The sequence below is a fragment of the Mustela nigripes genome, chromosome 1 (genome assembly GCF_022355385.1).
Source record: "Mustela nigripes isolate SB6536 chromosome 1, MUSNIG.SB6536, whole genome shotgun sequence".
NCBI lineage: Eukaryota > Metazoa > Chordata > Mammalia > Carnivora > Mustelidae > Mustela > Mustela nigripes.
This window is the reverse complement of record NC_081557.1, coordinates 14,656,319-14,675,190: the sequence shown is the minus strand read 5'-3', so window position 1 is coordinate 14,675,190 and position 18,872 is coordinate 14,656,319. Positions and strand designations below refer to the sequence as shown.

Genomic DNA, 18,872 nt, shown 5'->3' with positions numbered 1-18,872 from the left:
TTTATTTTTTTTTTTTTAAGATTTTTATTTATTTATTTGACAGAGAGAGATCACAAGCAGGCAGAGAGGCAGGCAGAGAGAGAGGAGGAAGCAGGCTCCCCACTGAGCAGAGAGCCCGATGTGGGCCTCGATCCCAGGACCCTGAGATCATGACCTGAGCCGAAGGCAGCGGCTTAACCCACTGAGCCACCCAGGCGCCCACATTTACTCCTTTTAAATTAATCCTCTGCCCCATATTAGTATTTTTTCTTCTGTTTTCCTGGTTTGAGTCAACTCAGTCAAAGATGCACTATATCTTTATTTTTCTTTTATCCATTTTCCAGCAATAACCCACACAGATTAAGAAATAAACAATGAATTAAATTCAAATAATCTAACTTCTCTTTTTATTGACTTTATAGTTTGTTCTCACGTATCCAGAACTTCACCATACACTAACAATTATCATGAATTATTTATAAAATATGAAATGTCAGAAAGGTTAAAAATTCAACATACATTTCATGTAACTATCATGGAACAAATGAAAAGTGGCAGACTCTCAGCCACTTATTGGGTTTTTTACTTATTTTCTGCATTTGGAGGTGCTACTATTTTAATTTTCAGTTATCCCTTGTCTTTTGAACCACATAATCCAGTCAGCTCTGTGTTTTGGTTCCCATTTGGGAAGATGTTTCTCTCTGCCAAAGCACTTGCCTTTTCTCAGCATAATGATTGTATTGTCTCCACACACAGTTTTCTCAATTGAATTACTTCTGCCCCACAGCCAAGAAGAAGTCTAGGTAAAACCATAAATGAGGTAGTGCTTGTCTTTAATGTTAGGAAAGTTTCTTTAGTATTTCTGATCTTAAAAGTTTTCACAAACCTAATTACTTCCCCCCACCCACCGCCATGGTCGATGAAAACCTATGGAATATGAAGGGAAAACATTCTGCCTATTTCATAGGAAATTAAGTCTGTCTAGTATAGTTTGGTTTGACCTGGTTTAAACTATTAATTTTCAAAAATAATTGGGATTATTTTAAGAAGTATATTATTATAATACTTGTTTCTTGTATGTGTGATCATTTTTATCTCTGTGTATGTGTGGTATGTGGGGTTTTGAGGGCCTTCAGGATGGGTCAAAGGAAATACTCAACCCATCAGAAAGAATGCTACACAACAGAACCAAAATCTTTTCTGATTTGTTTTCTTTTCTCAAGAATCTGTAATATTTTATTGAAAATAACATAAAAATATTATATGGTAGGCCCACCAAAAATATATTGTACCTGATTGGTTATCCACCTGTAAGTTGTTCTCTCTATAATTCACTTTCCAGCCTGCAAAACAATACCTAATATCTTCAAAAATACCTGAAATCTCAGTTTTGGAAATCTCAGTTTTGGAAGTAAGCTCATACAACCCATAAAACAAATGGTTTTAGAAGGGAATTAGAAAAGAAGAAAAATATACCAAAATCAATTCTCAGAAGAGTGAGTTAATATGAACTGAGACAAATGCAGGGATTGAGGTGATACATGAGGTACTTGTACACATCTCTAAGGAGAATGCTTATATGTTTGTGTGTGTTATTGGTAGACTTATGACCAACTATCTCCTGTGTATTGAAACAAGGTCTGAGTGAAGCTTGGTCAAAAGCATGCGTTATGTTGAAATGGACAAACAGTAAAACACTGAGTTCTGATATCCATCATTCTGAAGTACTAGACTCTCTTATTTACTCAGAGTTACTACACTGTCCAAGCTGGAGGCAAGTAGTAAACATATAAAAACCAGCTCCTTTCACTCATAGAAGGCACACAGTTCTTTTCCTTATTCTTATTTAGTAGCTCTTTGGGCAAGTCTTTTTAACTTCTAGTGTACTGCGTTTTTATTGGAACCAGAGAACTAACATTACTTAACTCACAGGATGCACTATTAGGAGATGCAATGATACAATAAACTTAAAACACAAAATAATCTCTGGATAAATTGTTTATTATTATTATTATTTTATATCTGATAAGATTCAGTAAAATTTGATCTCCTTAAGTTTAACATGTATAAAGGATTTTTTTTTAAGATTTTATTTATTTAGTTAACAGAGAGATCACAGGTAGGCAGAGAGAGGGGGAAGCAGGCTCCCAACTGAGCAGAGAGCCCTACATGGGGCTTGATCCCAGGACCTTGAGATCATGACCTGAGCCAAAGCCAGAGGTCCAACCCACTGAGCCACCGGCATCCCAAGGAAATTTTTTATATATGGTTTGTATATGATGGAAAAATTGTTCCCTGAATATCAATGTGTACATTTCTGGTGAACCGAATAACCTGTACAATTGAACTTACTTTGGGCCAGGATAAATGGTAAACAGAATTGCTGGGCATTGAGTGCTGATTTCTCCTCATAGTTTCTTATATTCTCACTTAATGATATAACATTTTTACCTAGCATGTGTATGAAGAATGGATTGTTTATTCTTTTATCTTTCCTTTACTTCTGTCCTCCATTCCTCAATCATCTATTTCATCACTGTTAGTCTCTAGCAATAAATAACTCCACTTGATAGTGGGTCACTATTTTATTGATCTATCTAATCTATCCATAAAGGTTACTCTAGATAATGATGTGTATTGAACTGTATTGCATGTGTTTATTTCTTTTTGTCTTTTCCCATTTCAGAGTTTTCTGAGGCTAATATAAAAGGAATTTCCAAAATGAAGCAAGGAAGCCTATTTAAGAGAGTTTTTTTTTTTTTTTTTTCTTTATAGGATCAGGAGTTCATAAGTGAGGAAGAATTTATGCAGGGCCCCATTAGAGAACCCAAGGAGATTTCTGAAACTTTCAGAGAGCTGCCAGCTCCAGCCTGGACTTCACTATCTCCTTGCCTTGACACCTGAATCATTGCATCCTTTACTTCTAGAGGAGCTTTAAAATCTCATTTGCAAATTACCCCAACCAATCCAAGTAACCCTAATTCCAATCTCTGTTTTACATAGAGGACCTGAATGACAATTAGACTCCTAGCCTTTCACCTGTATAACTCTGCTTCTCTTTGATTTCTTGGAAACAAAATTTAGGTTTCTACCTGGATCTGTATCTCTCAAATAGGTATTTTAATTGCCCAAATAAATGTATGTCTTTGTTTTCAGTGAAGTCATTCTTAACCAGCACTACCCTAATGCTATTCCACACTGTATTATTTTAATTCAGAAAGCAAGATGAATGCAAGTCAGGCAGAGTTTCTGAATTGCTCTTTCTGACTAGAGCATTATGAAGCCTTCTGAGAAAGTGCTTGACACAGCCAACAAAAAGAAAAACAGTAAAGTTATATCCAGAAATTGCCCACAGGTACCCGAGTCAATACCATGGAGAGCAACACAGAGGATTTTGGTGAAGATATGTTCAGAAATGCCTCCAGGAATAAAATTTCTTAGAGTTTCAAAGACCTATTAATGCTTATATTGTCATATGTTATATTCTGCTCTTCTGAATCAACTTTCCTTCAGCGATTGGCATAAAATAAGTGACTCCTAGAACTTAAAATGTGTATTTGTTTTTGCAAGAATTTCAAAGTACTAAATTTTTTCCTTCATTCTTTCCTTCCTTCCTTTTTTTTTTTTTTTTCCCTTTCTCTTTCTTTCTTTCTCTCTTAAAATCTACTTCTTATATCCCTGGTGGTTCGATGGATATTTATGCTCTACTCCCCTTGCAAATATATTAAATGTTCTAAGAGTTGTTGAGATTCTCAAAATAATTTTGGAGAATTAACCTAAATATGCTTGAATAATTGCTTTGTAAATCTCTGCATTTTATTTTATCTTTAGATACTGGAGAAGAATCATCAGAGTGAGTACCTCAGGAGGGAGCCCTCCTAATTTCACCTAAAGCAATCTTACAGCCACTGAAATCTAATGATCAGTGAATTGACCATTGCACTTTCATTGGAGAATGCTCCACCAACTGCGCTTTGGGGTGGTTATATGCTATTAAATTTATTAAACTTAATTTCATCCTTAAACCATATTTTCTCTAGCAGCATAAGATAATTTGATTACTGCAAAATAATTTCACTAACTATCATCTTAATGTGCATTATTCATGAGTGGAATTCCACTTGAGAACAAAATTAGTTGAGTCAGACAAACTTTTTTTTTAGATCGATTTTTATTTCTTTATACTAACAGATTGCTCCAAACTTAAATTTATCATGGTCAACCCCATTAATATATGTTGTGACATTTTGTGGGTTTTTTTGTTTGTTTGTTTGTTTGTTTGTTTTCCTCATTGGGTTGGTTATAGATGTGTACATGGCAATGTCAGAGACTGCTTACTTGAAAAAGTAAAAGGTAGCTAATATGTGCCTTCGAACTATGTACAACCCTAGGGCATTTCACATTATTTTTGATACTCTTCAATATAGTCTGAATTATGTAATAGTTTATGGATTCTATAAATGTGGACAATGAAGCTTTAAGCTGTTAGCAATAATCTCAACATTCATAAATGGTCTGGAAAGGGAGACAGTTAATTTTGTTTACTGAGCTCTTATTAAAAATTATTGGTGTATAGGAAAGGAAGATATTAAACAAAGTTAATGAGAAAAATGGGTATTGTCCTTGCTTATGCTGGATTATTGACTTCTCATAGAACACTGGTCAGATTATTCAGATTTTAACCTTTATACATCTATTCTAAATAGTCCGGCTCTCTGCTCAGCAGGGAGCCTGCTTCCCTCTCTCTCTCTCTCTCTCTCTGCCTGCCTCTCTGCCTACTTGTGATCTCTCTCTGTCAAATAAATAAATTAAAAATTCAAAAAAATTATATAAGGACATATTTTCCTTAATATCAAACCTCTGACCACTGGAAGTATTTAGGTGAATTGTTTTCCTTTTATATTTAGATCGTTGCTGCTACCAAAAACAACTTGAAGCAAAACAGTTCACCATTCAGTTATTATACTTCTCCATGTTTCTATATCTTTCGTGGTCCATGATTCCAACTAGAAAATGCATAAATTTCTTCCTTTCATCACTTACGATATCAATTACTTGACAAACTGAGAAAATATGGCCAAGGATATATTACATGTTTCAATGTGGACTTCATTCACATATCCCTTTTACTTCAGCTAACAGTAGTAATTATAATAGCATTTCCCACTCAGATATCAGGATGAGAGTTTAAGAACTGTTATGGTTGAAACATTGGTGATAATCTAGAAAATGAGTCAGAATCTTACCAGAAGGAAGGCACATTGCTATAACTGATGAAAAATTATTTAAATGATTTGGAATCAAGAATGCTGGACCACATATTTATATTAACTGCAAAATATATCCCTCAAGATATTCATGAACGTAGATTAGGTGATCAATAATCTGTTACCTTGTACACTTTTTTTTTTTAATAATTGGGATAATTCAAAATGTATCTTCTCACTGCTGGTCTGCAGGACACCCCATCATCTTGCACTGCTGACAAGCATCGACTGAAGCTCTCTGGACTAAGTGGGAATGAAGATATCTGTCCTCCACATGATATTACATATTAATGTAAAATTACCTAGATTATCTTGATCTGCATCGCTTTTATTGGAAACCCGGGGTTGGATATTTAAGTGACGTCAACTTAAGTTGTTTATCTACCAATTAATTTTGAGTCAATTTGTTTTAGGCAAACACATCTCTCTGTAAATGTTATGCCATCTCCTAAATTGGGAATCAGCATTGGCTGTAATAAGGTAAGGAGAAAATTGATCCAAGAATCATAAAATTATTAACATCTATTTAAGTACCATTCACTATTGAACACAGTGAACTGATAATTGTGTTTGCTTTATTAAAAACAAGCGAGAGGTTAGGAAGCCTGATAGAGGTACCAAAGTCATATTAGAAACAGACTTTTTTCTTTTTGATGAAATTAAAGTTGAATGATAAATTAAAACAGAATGAGTTTCTTATAGTATGCGTTATGCAAAAATGCTACACCAGTTACCTAAAATGATCTTAAAATCATAGGGTTTGAGTTTTTGGTGGATTTGATGACTTCTGAATACCTTTGCTATAGCAACATTCCGTGTTTTAAAATATTCACGCAGGGTGGCCAGAAATGGTAGTTACATCAGGTTAGATAAAGAGAAAAGCTGTGCTGTAGTGTCTGCATCTCATTGAGTGACATTTAATTCCTCAGTGTTGGTTAAAAGAGCTCCCAGAGTATATTCTGTCTATCCAATGCTCTTTCTCTCTATATAAATAAAGTCTCAAGATTATGCGAAAGATGCAAATTTGTGAATCTTTGATCCATTCACTGATGTAAAATCTAGTTGCTGAGTGTTGAAAGTACTCTCTTTTTGAGCTACTTTATCATATTCTTTGTTGAATTTTATTCCATAGATCACGTATAAAATACTGAAGTTCCTAGGAAAAGTCATGAAATGTAAACAGTGTAAATATAATTCTTTACATATTTCATTTTTCACTTGCAATCACAAATTTAGATTAATTTAAAACAATTTTTTTTTGCTTGTAAAATTTAAATAGGAGAAATGAAAAAATTGGCTCTTTATTTTTTTACAATTGAATCGTTTTTAATGTGCCTGATAGTATTTTAGTATTTTTTTATTTTTACTTTTTTCAAGATTTTCTTTATTTATTTGACAGAGTGAGATCATAAGTAGGCAGAAAGGCAGGCAGAGAGAGACTAGAGGAAGCAGGTTCCACGCCAAACAGAGAGCCCAATGCGGGACTCGATCTCAGGACCCTGAGATCATGACTTGAACCAAAGGCACAGGCTTAACCCACTGAGCCACCCAGGTGCCCCAGTATTTTAGTTCAAAATATACAATTGATACTGTTTGTCCAAAGGGCAAGGAAGATAATCTTTTATTTTATTTATTTATTTATTTATTTAGAGAGGGAGAGATAGAGATAGAGAGATGTGGGGGCAGAGGCAGAGGAAGATGGAGAGAATCTTAAGCAGCTCCACACCCAACAGAGAGCCTAATACAGGGCTCTATCTCATGACCCTGAGATCATGACCTGAGACAACATCAAGAGTTGGACACTTAACCAACTGAGGCACCCTGGCACTCCACAAACTGATATAATTTTAATAAATTTTCATTCCTGAGGACACATTCCCAAATAAAACAGAATTCGTCCAGATCATCTTGAAAGAAAAGATTTTCACCTATGCATAAACATCTACATTTTAAAATGTGCAAAATTTTTAACTATGTAAATTAAAGCCCTTTTGTTATCTAATTAATACAACTAATAATAATAAAATTATTGCTTTAACATAAATCTAACATTTGATTATTCCATCATCTTGGATGGTAATGTTGAAAATTACATTATTTTCCAGTTATAGAATAATTTACAATAGATTTCTAAAATAAGAGAAATTTAAAAAAAGTATAAATCTAGGTATCAGGAATAAATAATATGTACTCAATGATATGAATTTGCTTTTGGTAAAATTTATAGTATTGTTGCCATGCTGCTAATTTTTTTATGCATATTCCTATTTTTTTTTTCTTTTCAGATATTTAACCCATCTGTTTACAATCTATGCCAGTCTGAAACACATGGAGAGCCAGAGGAATGTCTCAGAATTCATTCTCTTGGGACTTTCATATGACCAGAACATGCAAATATTTTGCTTTGTGCTCTTCTTATTCTGTTATGCTGTCCTGTTGGCAGGAAACCTTCTGATCCTTGTCTCCATTCAAGGCAGTCCTCTTTTGCACCAACCCATGTACTACTTCCTCAGCCACTTATCCTCTATGGACATCTGCTACACCTCTACCATTGCACCTAAATTTATTGCTGACCTGCTAATGGAAAGAAAAACCATCTCCTATGGTAGTTGCATGTTACACATCTTGACAATGCACTTCTTTGGAATGACTGAAGTTTTAATCCTTACAGTCATGGCCTTTGATCGCTACACTGCCATCTGCAAACCTCTCCACTACCTGCTTATCATGAACAGGACAAAGTGCCGTCTCCTAGTCTTGGCTGCATGGGCTGGTGGGGATGTCCACTCCTTTCCTCAATTACTTATGGTAATCAGGTTGCCCTTCTGTGGTCCTAATGAGATTAATCACTACTTTTGTGATATTTTTCCTTTGCTAAAGGTGGCCTGCACCGATACCTACATCACTGGTGTCCTTATGGTTGTCAATTCAGGACTGGTTACCTTAGTGACATTTGCAGTTTTGTTTTTTTCTTATATTATTATATTATTCAGTTTAAGACATCACTCAGCTGAAGGAAGATGCAAGCCTTCTCTACCTGTGTGTCTCATATCACTGTGATAGCTTTATTTTGGGGCCTTCAGTCTTTGCCTAACTTTAACCTCCAACCACTTTCTCTGAAGATAAAATATTTGCTCTGTTTTATACCATCATTGCTTCCTATGTTCAATCCTTTAATCTATATGCTGAGAAATACAGAGATGAAACAGGCCATGAGAAGACTTGGTGTCAAACAACAGGGCTCAACATCTTTTTAACAAAGCAAGGAGCCAGCTAGACCTACATAGGATAGGGAAGAAACCATTTCAAAGTATACTTGTTCAGCTGGTATCATGATCCTGAGTGACCAAAATCGGAACTTAAGAGTTTAATAATAACTAGAAAGAAATATTAATTTAATCATTCAAAAATAACTTTAAAACATAGTTAGTTTTACAGACTTTGAGATGGTAAGGACAAGCTTACAGGCACAATATTGGTTATATGTACAGTTAAGACAATGTTACATAATCTGTAAATTGTGATGGAAAAAGAAAATTTTAATAATTTTGTATTAGAAAATTCAGGTTTGTTGGCTAGAACACATGAGGTATATTCTATATAGCAAAGGAGTTGTTAAAGTCCATGATTTTAGGGGCACCAGGGTGCCTCAGTGGGTTAAAGCCTCTGCCTTTGGCTCAGGTCATGATCCCAGGGTCCTGGGATCAAACCCCACACTGGGCTCTCTGCTCTGCGAGGAGCCTGCTTCCCCATGTCTCTCTCTCTGCCTGTCTCTCTGCCTACTTGTGATCTCTGTGTGTCAAATAAATAAAATCTTAAAAAAAAATCCACAATTTTAAGACCAAGTTTTGCTCATGATATCATCTTCCCCTAAGTGAACTCAAGTTGTATTTAGAAATTAATCACACATCAATAAGTTTGCATAATAAAAGGGATTTAAAATGATTCTCTGGCTTTAATTCTCATGACTTCATATTGGATATAAAAATAAATTAGTAAAGATAAAGTGAAATCAGTTACTCAATGTATTTAAAATATACTCACTGCTCTTCTACATGTTGATCCATTAAAAAAAAAAAAAAAAAAAGTCCAAAAAGGAACTGAATCATAAAATGCCAGCAATTAGTAGGCAAGTCACTATTTATCAGATCCAGGTCTTTCTTATGTACACAAGAAAAACATGAACAAAAGACAAATAAGAGCTAAAACTTCAATCAAAAAACCCTGTGACACAAATCACGGAAATGAATGGAAACGGCAAATCATCGGGGTGCCTGGGTGGCTCAGCAGGTTAAGCCTCTGTCTTCGGCTCAGGTCATGATCTCAGGGTCCTGGGATCAAGCCCCACATCAGACTCCTGGCTCAGTGGGGAGCCTGCTTCCCCCTCTCTCTCTGCCTTCTTGTGATCTCTGTCAAATAAATAAATAAATAAATAAATAAGGAAACACAAATCATCTTAGTAAATAACATGAAAAGGAGATGCATGAAAAACATTTCCTAGAGGAACCTGAAAATATTTAATCCAATCTCAGCTTCGTGTTTTGGTTCCCATTTGTCTGGACATTTCTCTCTGCCCAAACACTTGTGTTTTCTCAGCGGAATGATTGGATTGCTTCCAGAGTTTGATTGACTTTGTTATTCCTGCCCCAGTGTCAAGGCAAAATCCAAGAACACACATAGAGGCAGTAGTGTCTGTCTGTGGATGCCAGGATCTTCTTTGGATGTTTCAACTCTTAGAACATATATATACATATACATATACATATATGTATACATATACATTATATATATACATATATATATATATGTATAACTAATAATTTTATTTTTGGAGCAATGAAAAACTCTGAAATACCAGGGGAATCATTCTTCCCATTCCACAGAATTTCCTCTGACTGGTTATTTATTCATAGGTCTGTTTGCTCTGGTTTAATGTAACTATATTTCCAAAAAGTATTTGGATTATTTTTAAGTATAAACATCTAATGTGTATATGTGTACCTTTGTGTGTGTGTGATTGAATCTGTATGACTGGGGACTCTGAGGGTCTCGAGGACAATTCAGAAGGAATAAGCACTGGAAAGAAGGTTATGCAACAAAACCAAAACCCTTTTATTATCGTTTATTTTTTCTCATGATCCACAATATTTTCAGAGAAAAGATATGAAAATATTATATAATAAGCCCACAAAAAATGTTCCAAACTAAGATTATTTATTTACTTGCCAGATGTTCTTTCTAGGATTTATTTTCCAGCCTACTATATTTTTTTAAGTTTTTTTTTTTTTTTTTAATTCATTTGAGAGAGATGGAAAGAGAACACAAGCAGGAGGAGGCTTAAAGGGAGAATGGGAAGCAGACTTCCTGCTGAGCATGATTCCTGCTTTGGGGCTTGATCCCAGGACCCCAGGACCATGACCTGAGCCTAAGGTGGACACTACCAACCGAGGCACCCAGGTGCCCTGCAATGTCTACTATCTTCAAAAAGATCAGTCAGGTAAATACATAGAAGATTTTCATAGGAGGTATTGCTCTGCATGTGGATTTAAACATAGAATATTTAAGTTTGCAAATGTGTAGTTTAAGAAATTCTACCCATTTCTACTGGAATTTATTGCTAATTAAAAAATATATTATCACAAGAAGAGACAAGATGGTGGGGTAGTAGGAGGAGGCACCATTTCAACCTGTACCCTAATGTGAACTCATTACCTAATAAAGAACTCTGATCACCCATGAAATCAGTCTGAAATTAGAATTATACACTTCTGCATCTCTTCGGGGGAAGAAGATGCCAGTGCACAGGTAAAGCAGAGTGCAAACATCAAACTGATATCAGAAGATAAGACAAAATAATGGGTCGCTTCTGGGAGCCACCAGAAGTGACCCATTGGAAAGTAATATCCCAATAAGAGAGTGCCCTGAGATTGGGGACCAGCATTAACTTGGAGTCCGTTGAAAGCACTCAAAAAGAGCAAAGGATCGTGGGAGGGAATTGTAGGAATCAGGGCGCTTAGGGAAAGGAACTTAAGTTTCTGGACCCAGGACAGCCACCGCTGGCGCTGAGCCAGAGAGAGTGCGACGATGAAAACAGGTCTTGGTCCCTGAGCTGCCAGCACGCCTGAGAGCATCTGGGTGGCAGCTCCTGTGAGGGTGAGGGAGCCTCAACAACTGGCCAAACCACAGCCTTTTACAGTCTCCACACACATGCCATGCTACCAGAGTCTGAGTCGCGCCCCACACCCTCCTCTGAGAGAGGTGCATGCAGGCACCAGCCAGCACTCTCTCTGACCCGGAGAGTATGAGCACTTCCAGCCCGGGACAACAGGAAAATCTCTAGTGTGCTATTGCTGCTTGGAATCTTTCTGGCGGTCTGGAGCTGCTCAGACAGCGGCAGCTATCCTGGTTTTCCATAGGAGCCAGAGTTCCTGTTACCACAGAGACCATGTGTGGGAATGTGCTCTGCCAGTGGCAGAGGGGGAATTAATGTGCTCTGGAGCACCCAGAGGGGAACAGACTAAGGCTTCTCTCTGAGAGGGAGGTCTGGGGGCAGTTTGCTTTCCTTTAAACCTAAAAAACCATCAAAAGCTGCTAAGGCGAGAGAAAACAAACAAACAAAATACTCCAGAAAACAAAAGCCTGGAAAACTGGTTTTCTCAGAGCCCACCCCCTATGTGGGGACAAGAGTCCTTAACTCCAGCAAGAATCCCTTAAACACTTGTGGCAGGCCCCTCCCCCAGAAAGCCAACCAAAAAAAAAAAAAAAAAAAAAAAGATACAGAGGAGAACCACCACTATTTCATAGACACAACTTTTATTTTTAGTTCGTTCTCACTATTCTGGTTCCTTTTTTTTTTTTTAATATATATATAGGTTTTTAACCTACTTACCATCACAGTGAGATGTCCAGTACATCAAATTCCATATAACTTTTTAACCTGAACATTTTGATACATATAACTGTGTTTTTTCTCTGCTTTTCTTTTTTTTTAAATTTTTAAATTATATTTTAGTTTAGTTTAGTTTAGTTTTTTTTAATATTCATAAGAGTTAAGATTCAAGGTATTCCCATTTCCCCAATCAACGCTACCCCTATAGGTAAACCAGTTTTAAACCCTTTTATCTTAGGAAAGTTGACTCCTTTAACAAAGATATCAAGATACATCCAGGAAGAATCAAAATAACCTTCCTCCCCAACAACGAGAATTTATAACCACTCTCTTATCTTTTAGTTCTGCCAGTGTTTCTGTGTATTTGTTTCTGTCCTAGTATTATATAAATCTTATACTTGGGGTTCTTTTCAAAGAGGTTCTTTTTTTGTTTGTTTTTATTTATTTATTTTCTCTTCTCATCCACTTTTGTCGGTATCTTTGTCTGTTTTTCTTTTTGACAAAGTTCTTTTTTGTTTGTTGCTTGTTTGTTTTTCTTTATTTTTATTTCGCTTGCTATCTACTTCTGTCCATCCTTTTGATTGTCTGTTTTTGTTTATACACTTCATAAGTCTTACCTGGGGCCCATTTGGACTGAGCCTTCACTTTTATTTTATCTTTTTTTTTTCTTTTTTTTTTCTTTTTCCTCTCTCTCTCTCTCTCTCTCTCTCTTTTATTCTTCTTTTCTCTTTCTTTTGGATGGGGCCTCTTGATCTCTCAGAAACATTCCAGGGTGCATCTTGCCTGCACCATGGTCAATACATTCAGCTACACATCCTTTCAGCCATCTCTCACCAAAATGACTAGGAGGAGGAATGCCAAACAGAAGAAAAATTCAGAGACTGGCCCTTCTGCAACAGAGCTATTGAATGTGGACAGAGACAGTATGTTGAAAAGGGAATTCAGGCTAACAATTACCCAGGTAATAGCTAGGTTGGAGAAAGCCATGGATGACAAAATGGAATTGATAAGGACAGAAGTGAAAGCCAACAGGGATGAAGTTTTCAATGTTCTCAATGAGGTCCAATCTAATCTAAATTCTCTAAAAACTAGGGTAACTGAGGCCAAAGATAGAATTAGTGATTTGGAGGACAAACAGATAGAAAGAAATGATCAGGTGGAAGCCTGGAACAAACAGCTAAGAAGTCATGAAAACAGAATTAGGGAAATAAATGAAGCCATGAAACATTCCAATGTCAGAATTATTGGAATCCCTGAAGGGGAGGAGAAAGAAAGAAGAATAGAAGATATAGTTAAATAAATTCTCCATGAAAATTTTCCCAATCTTGCAAATGGAACCTGCATTCATGTACTAGAGGCATAAAGGTCTTGCCCCAAGATCATTGAATCTAGAAAGACCTCAAGGTACCTGATAGTGAAAATGATGAATCATAATTGCAGACAGGAGCCCTTGAAAGCAACTAGGGCAAAGAAATTCCTTACATACAAAGGAAAACCCATTAGAATAACATCAGACCTACCCACAGAAACCTGGCAAGCCAGAAAGGGTTGGCAAGATGTATTCAGGGCACTAAATGAGAAGAACATTCAGCCAAAAATACTTTATTCAGTAAGACTGACATTCAAAATGGATGGAGAGATAAAAGTCTTCCAAGATCGGCAAGGTTTAAAAGAGTATGGGACCACCAAACCAACATGGCAGGAAATATTATGGGGGGTCTATAAAAGAGGAAAAATCCTAAGAATATCATTGAACAGAAACATATAGAGACAATCTATAGAAACACAGACTTCACCGGTAACACAATGTCAATAAAAACGCCTCTCTCAATAATCACTCTCAACATGAATGGCCTAATGTGCCCATAAAATGACACAGGGTTGCAGACTGGATAAAACAATAGGACCCATCCATATGTTGTCTACAGGAGACCATTTTGAACCTAAGGATACACCCAGACTGAAAGTGAAGGGATGAAGAAGCATCTTTCATGACAATGGGTCTCAAAAGAAGGCTAAGCTAACTATTCTCATATCAGATAAATTAGATTTTAAACTAAGACTGTAGTCAGAGGTACAGAAGGACACTATATAATTCTTAAAAATCTAACCACCAAGAAGAGCTAACAATTATAAATATTTATGCTCCCAATACAGGACAGCTAATTACATAAGAAAACTGTTAATCAAGATAAAGAGTCATATTGATATGAATACATTAATAGAAGGAGATATTAACAAGCCACTCGGGGTAATAGACAGATCATCCAAGCAGAAAATCAATAAAGAAACAAGAGCATTGAATGGCACATTGGACCAGACAGCCCTCATAGATATATACAGAACATTCCACCCTAAAACAACAGACTATTTATTCTTCTCAAGTGCACGGGGAATTTTCTCCATAATATACCACATACTGGGTCAAAAATCAGGGCTCAACAAATTCCAAAAAGATTGAGACTATTCCCTGCATATTCTCAGATCAAAATGCTTTGACACTGGAGCTCAACCACAAGGAAAAGTATGGAAGCAATTCAAATACCTAGAAGTTAAAGACCACCTTGCTTAAGAATGCTTGGATAAACCAGGATATCAAAGAAGAACTTAAACAATTCATGGAAAGCAATGAGAATGAAGATATTTCGGTCCAAAACCTATTGGATACAGGAAAGGCAGTCCTCAGGGGGAAATACATAGCCATCCAAGCCTCCCTCAAAAAAATTGAAAAATCCAGAATACACCAGGTGTCTCTACACCTTAAAGAACTGGAGAATCAACAACAAATTAAGCCAACTCCACACATAGGAAGGGAAATAATCAAGATTAGAGCAGAGATCAATGAGATAGAAACTAGAGATAGAGTAGAATGCATCAATGAAAGTAGAAGCTGGTTTCATGAAAGAATCAATAAGATCAATAAACCATTGGCCAAACTAATCCAAAAGAAGAGAGAGAAGGCCCAAATTACTAAAATTATGAATGAAAAAGGAGAGATCACAACTAACACCAAGGAAATAGAAACAACCATCAGAAATTATTATCAACAATCATATGAGAAGAAGTTAAGCAGCCCAGTTGAAATGGATGCATTCTTGGAAAACTATAAACTTCCAAAAGTGAACCAGGAAGAATTTGACAACCTGAATAGGCCAATATCTAGTAACAAGATTGAAGCAGTGATCAAAAACTTCCCAAAAAACAAGAGCCCAGGACCTGATAGAAACTCTGGGGAATTCTACCAAACTTTCAAAGAGGAAATAACACCTATTCTCCTGAAGCTATTTAAGAAAACTGAAGCAGAAAGAAAACTTCCAGACTCTTTTTATGAAGCAAGCATTATCCTCATCCCCAAACCAGGCAAAGACCTCACCAAAAAGGAAAACTTCAGACCAATATCACTGATGATTATGGATGCTAAGATTCTCAAGAAGATCCTAGCAAACAGGATACAACAGCACATTTAAAAGATTATCCACCATGACCAGGTGGGATTCATCCCTGGGTTACAAGGATGGTTCAACATTCACAAATCAATCAAATTAATATGAGAAGAGAGAAGAACCACATGGTCCTCTCAATTGATGCATGAAAAGCATTAGACAAAATACAGCATCTGTTCCTGATTAAAATGCTTCAGTGTAAAGGGATAGTGGGAATATTCCTGAACTTCATAAAATCTATCTATGAAAAACCCACAGCAAATATCATTCTTAATGGGAAGAAAACTCACATCCTTCCTGTTGAGATCAGGCACACAACAAGGATGCCCACTCTCACCACTCTTGTTCAACATAGTATTAGAAGTCCTAGCAACAGCAATCAGACAACAAAGAGAAATAAAAGGTATCCAAATTGGCAACGAAGAAGTCAAACTCTCTCTCTTCGCAGATGACATGATACTTTATATGGAAAACCCAAAAGACTCCACCCCCAAACTACTAGAACACGTACAGCAATTCAGTAATGTGGCAGGATACAAAGTCAATGTACAGAAATCAGTGACTTTCTTATACACTAACAATGAAAATACAGAAAGGAAAATTAGAGAATTGATTCCATTTATTATAGCACTAAGAACCATAAGATACCTGGAAATAAACCTAACCAAAGAGGTAAAGGATCTGTACTCGAGGAACGACAGGACACTCATGAAAGAAATTGAAGAAGGCACGAAAAGATGGAATACCATTCCATGCTCTTGGATCGGAAGAATAAACATCATTAAAATGGCTATACTGTCTAGAGCAATCTATACTTTTAATGCCATTCTGATCAAAATTCTACCAGTATTTTTCCAAGAGCTGGAGCAAAGAATCCTAAAATTTGTATGGAATCAGAAGAGACCGTGAATTCCTAAGGAAATGTTAAAAAAGTAAAACAAAATTGGGGGCATCACGTTACCTGATTTCAAGCTTTACTACAAAGCTGTGATCACCAAAACAGCATGGTACTGGCATAAAAACAAAGACATAGACCAGTGGAATAGAATAGAGAGCCCATATATGGACCCTCAACTCTATGGTCAAACAATCTTTGACAAAGCAGGAAAAAATATACAGTGGAAAAAAGACAGTTTCTTCAATAAATGGTGCCAAGAAAATTGGACAGCTATATGTAGAAGAAAGAAACTCGACCATTCTCTTACACCGTACACAAAGATAAACCTGAAATGGATAAATGACCTCAATGTGAAGCAGGAATCCATCAGAATCCCAGAGAAGAGCATAGGCAGTAACCTCTGTGATATCAGCCACAGCAACTTCTTTCAAGATAGGTCTCCAAAGGCAAAGGAAACAAAAGCAAAAATGAACTTTTGGAACTTCCTCAAGATCAAAAGCTTCTTCACAGCAAAGGAAACAGTCAACAAAACAAAGAGGCAACCCACGGAATGGGAGAAGATATTTGCAAATGACAGTACAGACAAAAGGTTGATATCTAGGATATATAAAGAACTTCTCAAACTCAGCACACACAAAACAGATAATCATGTTAAAAATGGGCAGAAGACATGAACAGATACTTCTCTAATGAAGACATAGAAATGGCTATCAGACACATGAAAATAATGTTCATCATCACTAGCCATCAGGGAAATTCAAATTAAAACCACATTGAGATACCACCTTACACCAGTTAGAATGGCCAAAATTAACAAGACAGGAAACAACATGTGTTGGAGAGGATGTGGAGAAAGGGGAACCCTCTTAAACTGTTGGTGAGAATGCAAGTTGGTGCAACCACTTTGGAGAACAGTGTGGAGATTCCCTAAGAAATTAAAAATAGAGCTTCCCTATGACCCTGCAATTGCACTCCTGGGTATTTACCCCAAAGATACAGATGTAGTGAAAAAAAGGGCCATCTGTACCCCAATGTTTATAGCAGCAATGGCCATGGTCGCCAAACTGTGGAAAGAACCAAGATGCCCTTCAACGAACAATTGGATAAGGAAGATGTGGTCCATATACACTATGGAATATTATGCCTCCATCAGAAAGGATGAATACCCAACTTTTGTATCAACATGGATGAGACAGGAAGAGATTATGCTGAGTGAAATAAGTCAAGCAGAGAGAGTCAATTATCATATGGTTTCACTTATTTGTGGCATAAGAAAAAACACGGAGGACATGGGGAGATGGAGAGGAGATGGGAGTTGAAGGAAATCAGAGGAGGAGATGAACCAGGAGAGACTAGGGACTCTGAAAAACAATCTGAGGGGTTTGACACAGCAGGGGGTGGGAGGTTGGGGGAGCCTAGTGATGGGTATTATGGAAGGCATGCATTACATGGAGCACTGGGTGTGGTGCATAAACAATGAATTGTTACACTGAAAAAAAATTTAAAAAATGCTTCATCACAACCTTCTGTTAAGGGAATATCTCAGCGTGATATTGAACATTCATACTACCCAGGCATACTATATTGGACCCAAGATTCTGAAATTACAGGCTGACAGAAGCTCTTATGTCTTGGATGGATCTAAAGGGAAAGATCAGAATCCAAAACCAGCTGGGGGTGATATAGTCGTACATGACTTCCTGCCCCAGTACCATCTCCAGGTCCCTCACCCTTTCTTTAACCCTTCATCTGTGTCTAAGCATCCATCAAGAAGGCTGGTTGTGACACTTCTAGGCTCTTTTAATATTCTCCTCAACACCAGAGAGATATGCAGGATTATGTTACTACATGTCCTCGATACTTCAAAGCAATCTTTTTCTCCTTATTATAAAAGGGTTGCCTCATTTTGTTAATCAGTGCATCTATCACCTCGCATATCTTATCTTTATCTTATCACATATTTATCTTTCTACAAAAATTAAATTCTTCTTTCTCAGAAAATTTCATGTTTATAATAGTTTTGTCAATTACAGTCATCACATTACACATTAGATTCTCAGATCTATACTCATCTATACTCATCTATACTCATAGCTGACTATTTATAAACCTCTATGAACCTCTCCTGGTTCCTCCAACTCCTCCTGGAAACTACTTTTCTACTTTATGATTCAATGAGATGATTTTTTTTTAAGATTGCATATATAACTGATACAATGCACTATTTCTTTCTTTGGCTTATTTTGTTTAGCATAATGTCCTCAAGTTCTATCCCTGCTGCCATAAGTGACAGTATTTCTTTCTTTCTCATGGTTAAATATATATATATATATATATATATACATATATATATAATACTTAACAGTAGTAAGTATCTACATCACTACCAGACATAA

General features: G+C 36.4%; 1 pseudogene; it reads left to right on the top strand.

The window, feature by feature from the left end:
• The first annotated feature begins 7,574 nt into the window (after positions 1 to 7,574).
• Positions 7,575 to 8,523, top strand: LOC132010463 (olfactory receptor 4P4-like; annotated as a pseudogene).
• Positions 8,524 to 18,872: the final 10,349 nt, after the last annotated feature.